This window comes from Gracilinanus agilis, chromosome 1 (genome assembly GCF_016433145.1).
Source record: "Gracilinanus agilis isolate LMUSP501 chromosome 1, AgileGrace, whole genome shotgun sequence".
Lineage (NCBI taxonomy): Eukaryota > Metazoa > Chordata > Mammalia > Didelphimorphia > Didelphidae > Gracilinanus > Gracilinanus agilis.
In genome coordinates, this window is record NC_058130.1 from 127,931,390 (window position 1) to 127,948,637 (window position 17,248).

The 17,248-nt window shown below is 37.1% G+C and overlaps 1 protein-coding gene across 1 annotated transcript in view; it reads left to right on the top strand.

Annotated features, from left to right (window-relative positions):
* The window catches only part of LOC123230865 (histone-arginine methyltransferase CARM1-like), a 259,765-nt gene that overhangs the window by 224,946 nt on the left and 17,571 nt on the right, over positions 1 to 17,248 (top strand). The window lies entirely within an intron of this gene.

Consider the following 17,248-nt stretch of genomic DNA (forward strand, 5'->3'; position numbering starts at 1 on the left):
TGTTTGATAATTCAATTTGACTTCAGAAGACTTCAGAAGAATCTATTAGGCAAAAAAATATTTCCTTAATATGCTTGCTAATACTGGAAATTGTACATTTCATGATTCATTCAAGACTTTGGGACAGATATAGAGAGATAGAGTCAAATACAAAGACAGAGAGACAGAGCCTAATACAAATACAAGGAGAGGCAGAGACAGACAAGAGAGATAAACTCAGTGAAAAAGACCAAACTGGCATCGATAGAAATGCAAATATGAGTGTGTATCTATATAGATAGATAAATATCAGTAATGGGATTCTTTCTCCCTCCTAAGTTTGCTTTTTATTTTTTTCCTAAACATCTGCTTTTCCCATAACTCATTTTTTAGACTTTTTCTTTTACAAAATTCAAAATTACTCTGTATTATCTTTAATTTAATTTGAGAAAACTTGCATTACCTACTTCACAGAGGTATTGTGAAGAATCTGTTTTGTAAAGTTGCTTCACTGTTCTAAGCCTTAATTTTCAAGAGACACCATAAACATGATATATATTAACTCTTATCATATAACGATTTAAGTTTTGAAAAACATTTTTCTATTCCAATGACCATGTATGGTAGATATTGTAATATCCCTAGTTCAGAAATAGGTTCTGTTCCCTGATCCAAAGGAATGTCTCTAATAGGTGTCTCTCACAGGCATCATGGCAGGCTGAAAAGTTGGTGGATCTGAAGAACAGACAGACATCTGCCTCCTTTCATCTTGTAGATCTCAGCTCTCCCACTGCTCTGTTTCTTGGGAGCTCATCCTTATGTTAATCTATTTGGAGAAAACAACCTAAAATCTAGCTGGAGATAGGTTCATCAAACACATTCATTAGAAATTGGCTAACTGTATGAGGAAAGGGAAAAGGGAAGGAAAATTCATGTATTTAGGAATGTCTTATCATTCCATTCCTTATTTCTCTCATTTTTTCCAACTTCAACAATTAATTCTATTAAAGCATATGAAGCCATGAATCTCATGGATTGTGAGGATGAGCACACTTTGAAGGAGAGAAATGATAGATTAGCATGCAGATATCCTTGGAAAACTGTGGCTATGTTTCTGTGATACCAAAATAATACCTTGTCCAACACTCCAATAGCCCACCAGCTTTTGGGAGGATTTGATAGACTCATAATATTTAGAAAAAGAAAAGGCCCCAAAGATTATCTTGTCCAGTCCCTTACTTTTACAGATGGGAAAAGTAAGGCTAAGAGAAAAGTGACTTTTCTAAGGTCAAACAGATTCTAAGTAGCAGAGGTGGGGTTTGCCTCCCATGGATGGCATCAAGGTACTGATTTAGCATCAGAATTTTTGAGCTTTAAGGGATGTGAACAGCTGTATCATTCAACTCCTAGATTTTTAATGAGGAAATTGAATTGTGGTTTTCTCAGGGTCACAGAGTAACAGACCAAAGATCAGAATGCAGTGCTCCTCACTCCAGATTCAAAGATTTTGCCAAGTATAGCCAATGACTTTTATCTATTTCTTATTCTGGTTTCATGAATGCATAATTTGGAATGGATGAAATTTTGGACTTTTCAGTGTGATGTGGTAGAAAGAGCCCTAAATGAAAAATCATAGGCATAAGTTCAATTTCAAGTTTCATCTCTTACTAGCTTTGGCCTTGGACAAGACAGGTAACCTCTCCATCATAAGTTGTTGTGAAGATCAAATTCCATTCAATAAACATCTATTAAGTTATTACAATGGGCAAAGAAGTGTAGAAAGTAGGCACAGGAATAAAAAAAAATCACTGCTCTCAAGGAGCTTACATTCCACTTGGGAATACCATATATACAAAATAGATAAATACAGAGAATAGACAAAATAAATGCAAAGTAACTTGGTGGGAGAAGAGGACCAGCTATTTGGGGGATGAGGAAAAAGGCTTGTATTAAGAGGAGGAACCTGAATGGACATTTGACTAAAGCTCAAAACTCCAACAGGCCAAGGAAAGGAAGAAGAGTATTTACAGACCACTTGTGCAGAATCATTGAGGGAGAAAATAGAAAGTCATGTATAGGGAATAACAGGTAAGAATTGGATTGGAACATAGATCACATGAGGGATAACACAAAACAGATAGATGGAAGTTTTTGGTCAAGAGAACAGGAGGCAGACTACCCAGCTTCCACTTATATTCAGTCATTTTTCAGCTGTGTCTGACTCTTTGTGACCCCATTTGGAGTTTTCTTGGCAAAGATACTAAAGTGGTTTGCCATTTCCCTCTCCAGCTCACTTTACAGATGAGGAAACTGAGACAAACATGGTTAAGTGATTTGCTGAGGGTTACAAAGCTAGTAAGCAAATAAGGCTTTATTTGAACTCGGGAAGATGAATCTTTCTGACTCCAACTCTACCTACTGCACCCACATATGCACTCCAGCAAAAACCTGAAATTTTCACCAGACCAAATAATGATGAAGAAAAACATTTAGAAGCCACATAACTTCTTCCACCTGCAATAAGTAACTTATTTCACATAGAACTGCACAGAAATTCAGCCAGAAGTCCAAAGATGGTAGGCAGGGAACTTCTAGCAAAGGCAGTGCCAAATCAGGCAAACAAGCCCCTACCTAATACAATAAGAGATGGGCCAGAGCAGGGGTCGGCAACATATGGCTCTTGAGCCATATCTGGCTCTTTTGAGGGTCAGATATGGCTCTTTCTGCAGGAGCCATAAAGGAGCCAATTTTTTTTTCAGGCGCTGTTACAGGAGCTGTACTGTACGGCTCTCACGAAATTACATTTTTAAAAATGTGGTGTTTATGGCTCTCATGGCCAAAAAGGTTGCCAACCCCTGGGCCAGAGACACCAGAAGCCTTGTAGGCTCTGTGTCCATAAACAGCAAAAGCAGAGGAGCCCCCTGAAAGAGAGGTAGGTTGGAAAGACTCAGAAGGTGAAGAACTTGGTATATTTCTCACACTGTTGTGAATGAAAAACATGTAAATATAATGAAGCATATAAGCCTGGGTGGAGTGGCCATCAAATGAACCTCAGTCTAACTTGAACAAGACAAAGGATTGAACTCATGTTCATTGTACAATCACACAAAGTCAGTATGGTGTGAAAATACATGAAACTCAACAGGTAATCAAGCAGAAACAGAAGGGAGTATTTAACAGGGAGGATACTAGAAGGAAGAGAATAGCTGTAAATAAACCAAACTTCCTGATCTTGAAGGGTAGATTAAAAAGGGCTAAAAAGAGAAAAGCATAGAACTGGAATCTGAATTCCCAGTTGTGTAATGGCTCAACAAATTGTACAATATATATGAGAATGTTCATGCTCCCATAGGAAATAATAAAAAAATGATGACAATTTCAGAGGATCCTATGTATTATGAACTGATATGGGATAAATTTAGCAGAAGGACAGTAACTCTGAAAAACTCAAGAACTCTGATCAATGAAGTAACCAACCATAACTCTAGATCTAAGATGAAGGAAGCTTCCTGCCTACTGAAAGAGAAATGATTGAGTCAAAGTGCTGAAAGAACTTAAATATTTGTTCATGAGGGGAAAAAAAGAAATACAGGCTGAAACCATATTGTGAAAGGCTTTACATGAAAGGCTTTACTGGGAAATTTAGCAGTAGATATCTAGTGAAATGGCTGATAGATGCCAGTGTGCCACCTGGATTATTTCCAAATGCTAATCTTAATAGCAACACAGGAATTCAATGTCCTAGTTCTAGCTCTGCCACTAAATAGTTTTTTTTATCCTGTGCAAGTCATTTACCCTCAATACCCATTTCATCAAAATGAAAGGATTAGACTGGATGATCTAAGGTACCTTGCAGAGTTAAAATCTTATACCTTTCTCTTTCATGATACTTTGCAATTGTAAGTCAAAAAGCATAGGAAGCAATATGGGGTAGTGAAAAGAACACTAAGTTTAAAATCAGAAGACATCACTTCACATCTGGGCTCTACATATTCACCCACGTGACACTGGGAGAGTCACTTCTACTCAGATCCTTTGGGTTGGTTTCTTTTTCAGCTATAAAATGGGGGGGGGGAGTTATATTAGATAATCTCTTAGATCCATTCCAGTTTTAAATCCTATAATCCTATCAGATGCTTTACATGAGCTTCTAACTTGAATTGTGAGACACTTGGACCCTTTCTTAATATATAAGTAGATTACTATAGTGTGAAGCCGATAGCTGGCACTCTTAAAATCAGTAAGATTATCCAACTGCTGTGTTTCGGATTTCTTTGTTTTTGTCTTATTTCTTTTCATCAGAAAAATGGAGCTTTTGGTTTAAGGTACCAGGTTCTTCATCTTTCAGAAATTATGCTCCAATTCAAGTATCTGTTGCCTTCAAGTGGTAACATTTTCCTTTCTAATGGAATCCACTTGCATTGTGTTGACAGAAACTATCTCAGGAGTTCTCACCAATTATGGCTGTAATTTTCAAGTTGAAATCTCATCCACACCTCCTAGGAAATGTACAAATGAGTTCAAAGAAGAGGAATGACCAGATATTATCTATTATCAAAAATCACAATGCATGACTCTCCTTTCCCCAGTCATATTTATGGATTAGAGAAACCAATGGAACACATTGATTTGTCCATCAACTCAGTCCCATTCCAGGACTGATCTGCCTTTTTTTCTAACCATACCTATCTGATGTCATCCTTCACACCTCTTAGCATAATTCTCCATTTGTAATGAGTCACGCCTGACTTAAGACTGCCATGTGTCTCTTCATTAAACTTTAGGTGACAACCCTCCTACACACTTTACTTACTTGATGATTTTTTGAGTATCAGTAAATCATCAACTATTTATTAAGTATCTACTATGTGCTGGGCTGGGGAAACAAATACAAAATCTAAGTTTCCTTCAAGAAACTTAGATTATTTGTGAGAGAGTATATAATATGTTCCTAGAAAAGTAAATAAAAGTATATACGTAATACAGGTATCCCTCCCACATGGTGACTTTCTTCATCATGGTCAACATAATAAGTTAAATGGGAATTTGGAGAAAGTTTGGCAGAAACCACAAATGGCATACAAAAACCAGCAGACAACACAGAAAAAGTTTAGAAACTATATAGTCTCTGACCAAATACTTAACCCAAATTTTACAATAAGGTACTATAAGCACCCCATAAAAGAAAAATTAAAAATTCAGACTCTGGTGTGAAGAGAGGACCAAAAAAATTTACACGGATTTTCCAGATCACGGGGTGCCGTGCCCCTAAGGTCTGCAATGTGGAAGGGATACCCGTATATACAAATGTATTTCGGTAGGGGTAGGAAAACAAATAACTGGGAGATTTTCAGAAAAGTCCTCTTAGAAGATGTGAGTCATACAAGAACTAGGAGTTCTAAGAGTCAGAGGGGAAAAGGGTTTCAGGAATAGGGGACAATTTGTATAGAAGCTGAGAGGCAAGAAATGGAATGCCATATATAGGAAACTGCAGAGTGACAAAGCATCACTGGTTTTTTATTTAAAAACAACTAGCAAAAAGGGTTTTGATGGACTCCTACAGAATATTTATAAGAGATCATGAATAAGAGTTGTATAAGAGGAAAAAGCAATGGATTTATTGCACTCTTCTTTAGTGGAAGGAGTAGCCACATTGATGAGATCACAAGGTCTTTTGGTGGAGCATACAAATAAATCAGCAAATATTTTTAAGTGCTTATTATATGCTAGATGCTGGGGATATAAAGATAAGAAATAAAATAGTCTTTACCCACAAGGGATTCATATTCTTTTGCAGAACATGTATATGTGTTTGTATGCATGTATGTGTGTGTGTGTATTTGATATAGAACATAGAGTGCAGTCCTGGAATTAGGAAGAAACATCTTCCTGAGTTCAAATCTGGCCTTAGACATTTAGTAAGTGTGACCCTGGGCAAGTCAGTTAATCCTTTTTGCCTCAGTTTCCTCATCTATAAAATGAACTAGAGAAGGAAATGGCAAACTTGCTCCAGTATCTTTGCCAAGAAAAACCCAAATGGGGTCACAAAGAGTTGGACACAAAAGGAACAATTGAAAAACTATATTTGTAATATATTTCATGTGTAAAATCATATATTATATAGCCACACCTCATTCTGTTACATATTTCAGATGTTATATACATATCATATACATTATATGTGTGTACCTGTATGTATATATGTAGTTGGAAGGAGCCTTAGTCTAAGCCTTTTCTTTACATACGAGGGAACTGAATTTCAGAGAAGAGGAAGGATTTGCCACAGTTAGTAAGCAGCAGATCCAAAATTTGAACCAAGGTCCTGTGGAGTAGAAATGATGATATTGGAAGTTTAATAAAATATGATTACCTCAAAAATGCAATTGGCAGTCAGTAGCTCTTCAATAGTAGTAGCTCTTCTTTTCAAAGTAGGGCACAGAGTATATTTGTAGCCCATCATGCCTGACAATTGAGCAATGTCAAGGTTGCCAGTGGCAGATTACATGTTCCTGGGAAATGGCCGATGTTCTTTGCAGAGAATAGCAGCCCTGTGGTTGCAAAGAACAGGGTGAAGATGAACACAAGTGATAAATCTGCTACACATAATGAGAACATTCTGGTGTGAAGTTCAGCTTTGAGTGTACCAAGGACAGTACTGATTGGGAAGCATTCAAGCAAATGCTCTCCCTTCCCATGTACCCACCCAGGCAAATAGTGCTTGAAATGAGTGAATTAGTAAATTAGTCTCCTAAAAACTGCTGGAGGTGGGGTGTGAGAGAGGATCTCTCTTATACACTGACCCTTTCCTAATATTCTTACTGAAATCCATTCTGGAGTCTTCTCGGGTTCCTACACCCCAGATGAAAGTTGCCTCTTGCCCTTTACATCTCTCATAGCACTCTGGCCCAGATCTCTCCTTTGCATGCATCGTGTTCTGCCTTGTATCAAGCTTATTTTTACACATGACACATTTGATTTCATTCAATTCAGTAAGCAATGACATTGTGCAAGATATTGGAGAAAACACACAAATACAACCAGCCCCTGCCCTTAAGAAGCATGTATTCTAGAGAGAGGGAAGTTAGAAAGAGGACCCAGATTAGTAAATGACAAGTGTGTGCATGTATTCAGGAATGGGAGGCAGTTGCCCTGTGAATTCCTTTGTATGGTCAATTCTCTCTCTCTTTTTTTAAACCCAAACTTTTGTCTTAGTATCAATTCTAAAACAGAAGAGCAGAAGGGCTAGGCAATTGGGGTTAAGTGACTTGCCTAGGGTCACACAGATAGAAAGTTTCTGAGGTCAGATTTAAACTCAGATCTTCCCAACTCTAGCCCTGGTCATCCGTCTACTATGCTACCTAGCCACCCAGTATGGTGAACTCTCAGTAAGGAAACTCATCCTACCAGTGTACATAAATAACTATTCTGCAACTGATAATTTTAGAGAGTTACCAGCGGCATTGAGAGGTTAACTGAGTTGCCTACAATAGCACAAGCAGAGGCAGGACTTGAACTGAAATATTTCTGACTGAGGATTCTATCCACTATACCAGTGATGGGCAAACTTTTTAAAGAGGGGGCCAAAGGAAAGGAAATGCTCACCTGTCAATCCATTTCTAAGTTTTATTGTATCGTATCCTACTCATTGTATTCATCAGATTAGGAATAAGGTCATGCTTCAGGATAGAACATTTCAGGGGGCCCCATCTGGCCTGCAGGCAGTAGTTTGTCCATTACTGCACCATCCCATGCTTGCCTCTTCCAAATACAAAGTAAATGCAAAGAAAGTTTCAGGTGATTCTAGCTACGTGACCTTGGTCAAGACATTTAACCCCAGTTGCCTAGCCTTTGTCACTCTTCTGTCTTAAAATTGATACTGAGACAGAAGGGGTTTTAAAAAAAAAGAAAGAAAGAAAATATAAGTAAGACCAATAATGTTAAGACATTTGTCTAAGCTCAAAGATGTAATATAAATTAGAGACACACTTTGAACCCAAGACCTCTTACTCTATAACCAAGATTCTTGAATGGAATTGAATTAAGTTTAATTCTATTGAATGTCATTCTGTTTAGATAAAGTATTTAGATTGAAGACTGATCAGATATAGGAGCTGAGATCTAATCCAACCTCCTCATTTTACAGATGAGGAATTTATAGCCCAAACACAGGAAATGACTTACTTCCAGTTAAAAAGGTAATAAATAGCAGAGCATGGTTCTTTCCCAGCAGCCTTTGTCACTTGATAGAATTTATGAAGTTTGAGGTAACTCCTGGCAAGACTTTTAAATGCTTTCCTTGGGATTCCTTCCATACCAGGTCACTGTCACCAAATACCAGATGGTGCCAGATATTGGTAACATTAGTTTAACAGTCTGACTCCCTCCCACATGAACTGGAAATAGAGTATTCGCAGTCAGAACTGGCAACCATTTGTTTATAAACAGAATAGAGAACTATTTACACTTAAATTAAATAATTAAAAATTAATTAACTATAGTATTAAATCTACGAGTAATAACATATGGAGCAAAAATACACAGTAATGAGAAGGCATCTAACTCCTAAATGATAACATTTGCCCACTTAATTGAAACTTTTCAGGTTATGATCTCCAACAGGCTTACAAATTAAGCTCTGCATTAGCTTTGTATATATCCAAGTAACAAAAAAAAAAAAAAAAGCTACACTTACATTGGCTTAAAGCAATAATTCAATTGATGATTTGAAAGAACTTTCCCCTCAACAATCTAGTGAAGTACATAGTATAAAAATTATCTCTATTTTACAGATGAGGAAAATGAAATTCAGAGATGTAAAGTGAATTGTCCAAGATCACAAGGTCACTCGAATCCTGGTTCTGACACTCTTTTTTGAGAGTCACCTTGGGCAACTTATTTCACTTTTCCGAGTTTCTCTTTAAGTACAGCTAGAGCCTGAATTCTGTTAGTTGTCTTCCCTTATTTACCCTTTTTTCTTGGATACAGGCCATGTTCAGTGTAGAGTACTCAAATATTTATCTCATATAACTTAGTCCAGATATAATCTCTCTTGGATACAGTAACTTAAGAGATGCCATGTTCAGAGCCCAGAAGCCAATTCGAGCTAGCAGTTTCTTTCAATAAGTCAAATCAATAAGCATTTATTAATTTCTAACTATATTCCAGGCACTGTGCTAAGGGCCAGTGATACAAAAAGAAGAGCCAAATGTTTGTGCTTTTCCTTTTATATCTGTCTCATCTCTACCTTTGAAATATGGCCTCTTCAAAGTCCAGCTCAGGTGTCAGCTCTTTCAGGGTACTTGCTGTGATGCTCTAGCTGAAAATGAGTTCTTCTTTCACAAAATTGGCATCAAGTGCTTTCTCTTCACTTTTCCCTTGGTTTTATCACATTCTACTTTGTGCCATCAGAGTAGCGAGGTGGTGCTGTGGATAGGATCGTAGCCTTAGAATCAGGAAGGCTCATCATCAATTCAAATCCAGTTTCAGACACTTCCTAGTTGTTGTGACCTTGGGCAAATCACTAAACCACATTTGCCTCAGTTTCCTCATCTGAAAAGTGAGCTAGAGAAGCAAATGGCAGACCACTCCAGTATCTTTTCCAAGAAAACCCCAAATAGAATCACAAAGAGTTAGACAGCTCTGGAAAAATTTCTATAGAACCACAAATTTTATGCTAGGCATATTTGCATATATGTCATATCTCCACCACCCTCATTAGACTTTAGACTTCCTGAAGGAAATCATTGCCCTAAGTAAACAATCAAATAAAAAAAATACTGAACTTGGAGTCAAAAGATTTAGATTGAAATCTCAACTGGGACACTTAGCAGACATGTGACAGTCCCTTAGCTTCTCTGATCCTTCATTTCACCTTCTTCACATTAGGAATGATAATTAATATTCATGCTACCTCCTTAGGAAGGTCAGAATGAAAACACTCTGCCAAATGTAAAGGTGTTGAGATACAGTGAGGTGAAGTCACTCCCATCTGTCTCACCTCAATTTGACACTCTTCTTGGGGATCCCTCTCTTCTTTCAAGGCTTAACCCAAGTTCCCCCTCCCACTGCTAAGGCTTTTCCTGATCCTCCCAGGCAGTAGCTCTTCAAGCAGAGAATAGAGGACCAATCACTCCTGGTATGTTATAGAGGGGATTCTTCCTCCAATTCAGATGAAACCAAATGATCCCTGAGATCCTTTCCAATGCTCAGATTTGGTGTTTCTGTGGTGGGTGTCTATATGTGTTTGTATGAGACAGAGAGACAAAGAGAGACAGAGAGAGAGAGAGAGAGAGAGAGAGAGAGAGAGAGAGAGAGAGAGAGAGAGAGAGAGAGAGAGAAACAATTATAGAGAAAGAAACAGAGACAGAGAGTGAATGTTATTACTCTCTCTGTTTTCTCATCTTTTTCAAAAGGGTTCAGATAAAATCAAGTCCTGGGACAGTTCAAGATCTTGCTTTCATTCCTTTATATTCCAAGTCCTACAGAAAATTATAGAGGTTGATTTATACATACATACATATATATATATGCATATATATATATATTATAGTGAATAGAGTATTTTACCTGAAGTATAGAAGACCAAGTCTTCCTCTGATACTGTGACCCCAGACAAGGCATTTAACTTCTGTCTTCCTCAGTTTCTTCATCTATAAAATGGGATAATAAAAGTACCTACCTCCCAGGGTTGTTAAAAGTATAAAATGATATTTATAAAATGTTTGCAAATTTTAAAGGCAGTATATAAAGTTATTATTATTGTTATATATATTTATTTTTATTGTTATTATTATCGTTGTTGTTAACTGCTCTTTGTAGTTGAATAAAAGTATTAGAATGTAAGTTTATCCTTTCTAAGCATGCCAAAAACAACTTTAACACAATTCAAGTAGTAGACAGGGCTATAATATGTACCCCATCTCATTCTCATGTGATTGTGATCTCATGGGGCCTCTATATTTAGAAGTTTTTTCATTCCATGTAACTTGGAAAAAAAGTATTTGGTATGCTAAGAGATATTCAAATATTGTCTTTAAGTTTTCAGAATTGTTGTTAAATCTAGGCAACTGTAGGCAAAAGTTTTTGTCTGTGATAACAGTCCAGTATCCTGTAGAGACTGAACTCTCCAGACTATTTTGAGGTCTGTATCTGTATTTGTTATCTTTTATTCCATGAAAGACAGAGAGCTTCTTGTTAATGTAATTTTAGCTTCCTAAGTACCCTATTTACAGCCTTGCTGTGACGTATTGCACTCTCTCCACTATTTCCTTGTATAACCTCAATGGATCATGAAATCCAGAACCCTTAAAGATAATGCTTCTGTAGTTTCTGATGGTGATAATCTGGTATTGAGTTGCCATTATAAACCCCTTTCTTTCCACCAAAAAAAAAAATCTTCATGACTTAGAATTTATTCAACACTTTTTGCTAATATATTATTTGTTAAGTTCATGCCAACATTGCCCAAGGGAAGTCTTCTGAATCCACTTTTGAATTTTAGCTATTTCATAGACTCCATCTGAAAGTAAAAGACACATTTGGTTCCATTTGACATAATTTGCATCTCCAGTGCCAAGCATGGTTCCTGGCACACAGGAGGCACTTCCTAAACATTGGTGGAATTATCAAAGACAAAAAGGCCTATTTTTGTAAAAAGCCTTTAAAATGGAAGGAAAGAAAGACAACATGCCATAATGGGTAGAGAGCTAGCCTCAGAACCAAGAATTCCTGGTTTTAAGACCTGCCTTCATATTTTGGCCACATAATCCTGGGCAAGTCATGTAAATTCTTAAGTGACTCTAAGGCAGTAACTTGCTGAGAAGGTGCTGATCTACATTGTTGTAGGGAACTTGCTCACTAAGGAGTACTCTAAACTAATAAAATCACAGTTCTAGGTCCCCCTCCTTGCCAAAAAAAAAGTATGAAAAAATAAATTTTCTTGACCCTTTACAATCATTTGTGCCAGAAAATTGACTTGTACCAAGACATCTTACAAATCACTAAGAATAAATGATTGACTCAATCAATAAGCATTTATTAAGCATCATAAAATTGAGAGAGAGAGGATCTAAGAGAAAATGTGTTGATCAAATTGACAAGACTTGACAAAAGATTAGATATAGGGGCAGTCAGGGACAGGGAGTGATAATAAAGAGTCAAAGATGACTCTGAATTTGTGAATCTGGGTGACCAGAAGGATGGTGGTACCCTTGAGAAAATAGGGATGTTGGGGGAAATGGCCAGCCTTGGGGTAAAGAAAAATTCTGTTTTGGATATGTTGAGTTTAAGATCACTTTGAAATAGTTGAAAGTGTCCAGTACACATTAGTAATAAAGGATTAGTGCCCAAGAGAAAGAGTAGGAATATATATATACATACACACACACATATATATATAGATATAGATATAGTAATCATCTCCATAGAGATAACTGAACCTTTGAATCCCTAAAGAATAGAATAATTGTCCTTGGTTGGTTCTTTAAAAAAAATCTTTACCTTCTGACTTGGAATTAATACTAAGTATTGGGTCCAAGACAGAAGAGTGGTAAGGACTAGGCAAGTGGGGTTAAGTGACTTGCCCAGGGTCACATAGCTAGGAAGTACTGAGGCCATATTTGAACCTAGACCTGGCTCTCTATCCACTGAGTTACCTAACTGTTCCTTGATTGCTTTTTAAAAAGACATATATATTTGTGGATATTAACCATGTTTGGGGGAAGGAAAGGTGTATGTGTTGAAATGCTGTTGGGCCTTAAGGGTTATTATCCTCTTAGGTATCTCCAGCTTAACTATTTAGTCCACAGTTGAGGCCAGAGCATCCTTTGGGCTCATGTAAATACTAAAAATAAAAACAAAAGAACCCATAACACCAATGTATTCAAGAAATTTGAACTCCTGGGGTTCTGTGTATCTGTAAGGAACAAGGATTTATAAGACAAACAAAAGCAATTAACTAGAGTAGAAAGCCCAAGGTGTGCTATAAGAAAACCAGGATGTGAATACTGCTTCTCCTCTTTATCGGGGTATGATCTTCAACAAGCCCTTCCTCTGAGTTTCTGTTTCTTCCTCTGTAAAAATAAAAGAGTTGGAGCAGATTAGGAGTTCTTATCATTTTAAAAGTCATGTCTGAAGTCTATGAATACCCTCTCAGAATAATCTTTTTTTTTAATTGAAGGAAATGCTAAATTTCAGTTAGAAATTAATGAAAACAAAATACAATTTTTCCTATCCAAGTCCATGGACTCCATGAAATATCCACAGTACAGTCTAAAGCTGTGGATCTTAAGTGAAGGGCTCCTAGGCTAAAAGGTCTACCAGGTCACTTGTAGTTCTAACATTTTATGATATTCTAGGAAAAGAATATGGTTTTCTGGGATTTTGGTTTTGTCCACTGGGAGAAAAAAAGAGTTCCATTAAAAGACAACTGCTTCCAAACTCTTAGTCAACCCAGAAGAGAAGCAGTTTTGACACTCCCTAGTTGTGTGGCCAAATCACTTAACCTTTTTTAATCTCAATTTTCTCATCTGAACAATAAGTATAATTTAACAGTACTATCATAATAATATAACAATAAGTATAATATGCAATACCTGCCTCACAGAATTATGGGAAAAGCACATAGTATTGTTAAAGCACTTAAAACACTATAGAAATGTGAGTTGTTACTCCTTCCACCAAAATAATTGTCTGATGATTCTTTGTGGTTGGAGAGGTGACCCTGAATTTCAGAGGCTATGCCAGTGCATGACAGGCAGGTCCTACAAAGGTAGAAATTCTTCTGAAACAAGCTTGCTGACCAACCATGTATATTGTTGTCCAAGAACCAGCCTAGTGAAGTTTGGAGAGACTCCTCACAAGATTGACCACATGGTGATAACATTTGGAGCACAGAAGCCTTTGAAAAGTAGCCACAAAGGCATAAAGGCAATCTCTGTTGATGGAGGGAGCGAAACCCCTACTAATGACATAATAACTCCATGAAATACTGAAATGTTGTGATGAACAACAAAAATATTTCATCTATTGTAGGCACAGAGAAACCAAATTATGGTCCATCCCTTTTTTTTTTTTTTAAACCCTTACCTTCTGTCTTAGAGTCAATACTGTGTATTGGCTTCAAGGCAAAAGAATGATAATGGCTAGGCAATGGGGGCTAAGTGACTTGCCCAGGGTCACACACAGCTAGGAAGTTTCTGAGGTCAGATATGAACCCAGGACCTCCCATCTCTAGGCCTGGCTCTCAATCCACCGAGCCACCCAGCTGCCCCCATGGTCCATTCTTAGGATACAACATAAGCTTTTAGAGGAAGTGTACGTGCATATACATGTGTGTAAATATGTGTGTATCTAGTTCACTGTGCACACAGGCTATTCTAATTAAAACATGGCAGCAACAACACTGGTGATATTACAAATGTGCAACTCCCCTAGGCCTGAGGGGAGAATTGTGGGAAAAGAGCCCATTGCCTGAGTATGAAGAGGGTGCCAGCAGAGCCGTGTTCCCAGTTCTTAGAAATTTTATATCTCCATCTGAAGTGCAGCATAAGATAATTAAAGCAGATGTGAGCTGGCATTGCTCTGGGAAGCCTGAGACACATTTGTTTTGGGAATAAATGAGAAAAAAAAGTAATCCATCCTAACAGAAGTTGGGAGTGGCGGCCATAAGTTTCATCTTATATGGAAATATCATCATAAGATTTAAAACTGGGGGGAAAAAGACTTTAAAGATCTTCTAATCCCATCCCCTAATTTTGCAGATGAGGATACTAGGGCCAGAAAGGGGAAATTGTTTGACCAAGTAAATTGCAAAGCTGGGAATTGAATGAAAATCCTCTCATCTAAAAACTCGTGTTTTTTTCTACTTTGGACTATAATCATTGAGAAGTTACTGTCTCTTTCTGAGTTCTTTCCCCCTGTCCATTGATTCTTATATTTATACTTCAGTGGGTCAGTGATCACATATGTGAGAGTACTTCTGGTGGCACAAATCACAACTGACTCACACCTTCCTGTGTGACCACTGCTCACATTCTACCATAATCATCCCTGAAGAGTGTCGAGGGGTCTTATATAGAAGGTTTTTTTCTGATTCTAACAAGCCGATAGTCTGAATGCACTCAGCCATTTGATTCGCAAGTGATTCCCACATTGGTAACCAGCCATTTCTATTCTATTGAGATATTTTCAGGATTGTTTTTAGGTGAATTTGATGATTGCCATGCCCAATGCCTTCCATCTCTCTCTTCTTAAAGTTTTCATGGCATACAGGTATGAGGGTCCTGTGTTGTCTACAAGCCTCCCTCATTTCCTGATCCTGTTATATTTTCCAGTGTATTTTTCGCTACCCTTCACTATAATCACCTTTACATTAAACTCAGTGAACATCAAGGTTTGGAAGCTCTTATCTAGTTATTCCTAGCATCTCTCTACTTCTTCATCTTCTGCAATACATAAAGATGGGCACATAAGCTACAAATATCTTCAGGTTTTCTTTTTGTTAATGCTCATCATGGATTCTCCAAGATAAAGTGACCAATTATTATAACAAAATTATTTCTTATTGCTCTTGGACCCATAATGAAACAATCTCCCCAGACTCCTATATTTGGCTAAGAACCTGTGGGCATTGTATCTACTTAGCCTCAACTGATTTAGACTTCTAGTTTCCTTTATAATGAGAATATCGATATCAATGTGGTTCATTTCCATACATCAGCTTTGTCATCATTCTCACCTTGAGAATTCCACAGTTAAATTAATTTGTAGATTTCCATATGCAAAGAATTAGTCATCTGATGGACAACCTACTGGTGATGCAATTCTCTATACTTGACTAAGCTTTTACTATTATAATCAATCAGCAGGTATTTATTAGTCACCTATTAAGTTCCAGACATTGAACTAGGCACTTGGGGTACAAATTCAGGAAGTAATTTCTGCTCTCAAAGAGCTTCCCTTCTGACAGATGAAACAATCTGCTCATGTACAAATACATATAAATATATACAGCTTCAATGACCTGTCCACAGACACTATGGCTACTCTTTAAGAAAGTAGAGACTCTTGGGTATCTTACAATGAACTGTGATGGCTGAAGGAGTTTCTACTATTAGACAACTAAGTTTGAACTGCCATTTTCCTGAGGAAGAAGACTGATAGTTAACTTTCATTTGTGAGAAAATTGAGTGTTAACTGTCGTCATGTGAAAAACTGAGTCTAAGAGTGTTAACTATCATCTTTAGAGAGATCTAGATGGAGGGAATTAACTGCCACCTGGAGAAGCCAGATCATGAAGGTTTTTAAAAGCCAAAGGAATTATCTGTGATCATAAAAGTAATAGGGTACCACTGGAATTTGTTGACTAGGGGAATGACTTTATAAAAATCACTTTAACAGCTGTAGGGAGAGACTTGAGGCAGAGACATCAATTAGATTATTGTAATAGTCTATGAGAAGTGATAAAGGCTTGAGGTAGTGTGATAGAGAAAATGTGAGTAGAGAAAAGGGAAGCTATGAAATAATTATGATGTAAATCTATTTTTAAGATTTTTAATAAAGGGAATTTTTGTAATATTCTTGGGTTATATACACTCAATTAAAAAAAAATTTAACCTTTACCTTCTGTCTTAGAACCAATACTATATTGGTTCTAAGATAGAAGAGTAGTAAGGGCTAGACAATCGGGGTTAAGTGACTTGCCCAGGGTAATACAGCTAGAAAGTATCTGAAGCCAGATTTGAACCTCCTGTCTCCAGGCCTGGCTCTCTATCTACTGATCCACCTAGTTATCACTCTATTGTCTATTATTATTGCCTGGTGAATTCCTACCTTTCTTTTAAAACCCAATTCAATATATTACAATATGCTATTATTTATGATATAATATATATTTATCAGACCTGTCACTTCGTTACTGCAGGAAATGGGATACTCCCAATATAAAAATTGCTTCCACCAACATCACTTATTTGTAAATCATAGTCTTAGAGTATTGCCTTACAGCATTAGAAGATTAAGTGATTTGTCCTTGGTTACAAGCTAATAATGTGTGTCAAAGAAAAGACTTGAACCTACATCTTTCCAACTCTTAATTATGGTGTCATTCATTATTCTATGTTGCTTCATGATGTTTAATTACATTTGTCAGTACAAACAAGGGTGGTCATGATATGTGGGCAACTGCCTACCTGGTATGATCTACTCAGTAAATAGAACTAGGAAACTTTCCAGCCCTAAGAGTCTTTCCCCACTGTCCTACTAAGACATG